Below are 3,134 nucleotides of genomic sequence, written 5' to 3'. Positions count from 1 at the left end.
CACCCATTGTGATTGTGAAAAAGAAAGACGGTGCAAATAGATTTTGTATTGACTTTAGAGCAATCAATAAAATTACAGTGTTTGATGCCGAGACTATTCCAAACATAGACGATGTATTTGTACAGTTAGCAGGTTGTAAATATGTTTCCAAGTTTGATTTGTGCAAAGGGTATTGGCAACTTCCTTTGGCAGAGTCTGCAAGAGAAATAACGGCGTTCCAATCACCTCTTGGACTCTATCAATTTAAGGTTATGCTGTTCGGGCTAGTGAATGCTTCTGCTAGTTTCACCCGTTTAATGAGAAAGTTATTAGCAGAGATGCAATCAATTGACAATTTCATTGATGATGTGATTATTTATACTAGAACTTTTCAGGACCATTTGATGGTGATAAAGGAGTTCCTACAAAGATTACGGGCAGCTAACTTGACAGCCAAGCCAAGCAAATGTTTCATTGGATTCAGCAGTATAGAATGTTTGGGATACATTGCAGGAAAAGAGGAACTCAGACCAATTCCAGATAAGGTCGAAGCAATCCAGAACTGTATAAGACCTACAACAAAAAAAACAAGTAAGATCTTTTCTCGGTTTGGTCGGGTTTTATCGTAAGTTTATTCCCCATTTTTCAGCAGTTGCCGCACCATTATCCGACCTGACGAAAAAGGGACAGCCGAACAAAGTTGTGTGGGGAGAGACCCAGCAGAACGCTTTCATCACCCTGAAATCAGCACTTATGGTAACGCCAGTACTAAAGCTGCCGAACATCAACGAAGAATTCATCTTGCAAACGGACGCATCAGATGTTGGCATTGGAGCGGTTCTTCTCCAGTATGAGAATGGTATTAAGAAACCCGTTGCTTACGCCAGCAAGAAACTTACAGCTCAGCAAGTTAAGTATTCTACGATCGAGAAAGAATGTTTTGCTATCATATGGGCAGTTCAGAAATTTCAGAGATATCTGTACGGAAAACAATTTATGTTGGAGACAGACCAGCAGCCGCTTATTTATTTATCTCAATCTAAAGTGCTTAATGCAAGACTTATGAGATGGTCCTTACTTTTGCAGCCTTACAGGTTCCGTATTGTGGCGATTAATGGATCAGAGAACGTGGGAGCCGATTGTCTAAGTAGGCTGTAGGATTTGAGTGAGACATTATAAACATTGTAGTTTTGTACATATGTTTTTTTTGTTGTTGATTGTGAGTTTTGCACAAGTTCAGTGAACTTTCTTGAATTGGGGAGGTGATGTCACAATCAAAGTTGATTTTGTTACATGTTTATTTGTTTTTCTTTTATTAGTATTGCCCTGTGTTGAGCCTTGTTTGTATTTAGTGTTTATCCTGCAAGTAGCCCCATTGTGACGCTCAGGTGATTTAAATATTTGGCCAGTCGCTATATAAGGTGATGTCAGGTTTGTCTTGGGTAGCGCACGTTTTCCTTGACCAGTGAAAGTAGTTTCACATGTCCATGGAGGGTTAGGTAGTTTTTCGTGGTAACTGAATCTCCAATCAGGGTAAGTGTAATTTACTTACATTTATTATGTTAAAAAGTAATGCAGTATCATGTTAATTGAGCTAATTCTATTTTATCCACGAGAAAGTGTTTGAATTGTATACGGGAATTTTACCACGTGCACATGCCGTGAGTTTAAGCGTAAAGTAATGATATTAGTTTATTACTCAAAGTGCAACGTTACATTGTGTTATTATTTTGCTTTGCGAAGCGGTGTGATACATGTTAGTTAAAACTGTATGTTTAAACAAGTATATGTGTAAACATTTATGTTATGTTGTAAGGCAGCCCGTTCGGGGTCAAGCTTATTATGTCTACGCATATTTGTTGAAGGTCCCTATTGATACATGTACGTTAGTATGATTTGGTGCTGTCGACGGTGGCAACCTAAGGGCGTGGTACGCTGGGCCGAGACCGTGAGAGAGGAAACGTGGTTTCCCGGATTTGGCAGCATTGCAGACGCTTAAGACGCGTGGGATAGGCGCGGGACGTCGAGGACGTGGTGGCATTTGGTGTAAGGGCGTGGTACCCGTAGGTCATGGACCGTTAAACACAGGAGGCGGGGACGGATAAAGGAACGTGGTCTCAGGATGGACACTGATAGACATTTTGAAATTCTTTAATTTTCATTTTGTATATTTGTACATATTTGTTTTTATATTATATATATAAAATTGTAAATAGAAAAATAGTTTTGTTATCACTGATCAAGCTTAAGGTGTCGTGACAGTTAGGTGTACCTGTTACTGTTGAACCTTATACAGAGCTTATTGTATATGGTAAAATACCAAAACAGTCATTGTATGGTGTGCAGGGTTTATTATCTGCTCGGGTGAATGTTTTGAGAAGAGGTCTGTTATTGGCTAGATCAGTGAATACCATATCTGCAAGTAAAACCATTCCTTTCAAAATCATGAATCCTGGAAATGACTCTGTTTTTATAGGGGAGTTCAGGAACACAGACTGAGCATATCCCAAATCCCCCTCAGAGAATTGCCGACGGCCAGGACTCTCTCAGCTCATCTGACATGGTTACAACTGATACAACTACTAATAACTCACTTCCGCAGAAATCGTCAGAAACCAATTCGTTTTCGTGACAATGATCATGTTGATCCTTTTGTGGACACTCATTTGTAGGTTTCCTCAGACTCAGATGGACTTTATAAAGTGAAGCGAGTGCTCGCTCAGCGACAAACAACCAAGGGACCAGAATTTCTTGTGCAGATCAGAGGTGAACCTGCTCAGAACTCAATATGGGTGCCTTTGTCGTCTTTAAATTCTAAAGCACAAAATGCTATCAAGCAGAGACGCCCACCATTGATTTAATGTGCTTATTACACAAACCATTTATATAGAATTGATAGTGACAGCCTTGTCTAATGGAAATTTTGCTTGGTAGATTTTTTCTATATTGATTGTTTATCAACATTTGATGGGTTTTTATGATCTACCTTACAGTATAAGTAAGATTTAACGGATGTGAATTAATTGCCATATTTGACAATATTGCTTGATTACAATTGATGATGATGCTTTTAGTTCAAGTTTGATAATAGATTTTGTATTGCTCTACTTGTCATTGCAAATTATGTATTCAATATTTCTGTGATTCACATCAAG

The sequence above is a fragment of the Saccostrea cucullata genome, unplaced genomic scaffold (assembly GCF_032062105.1).
Source record: "Saccostrea cucullata isolate Sc308-1 unplaced genomic scaffold, CSIRO_AGI_Scuc_v1 ctg9889, whole genome shotgun sequence".
Classification (NCBI taxonomy): domain Eukaryota; kingdom Metazoa; phylum Mollusca; class Bivalvia; order Ostreida; family Ostreidae; genus Saccostrea; species Saccostrea cuccullata.
This window is presented reverse-complemented; position numbering follows the sequence as displayed.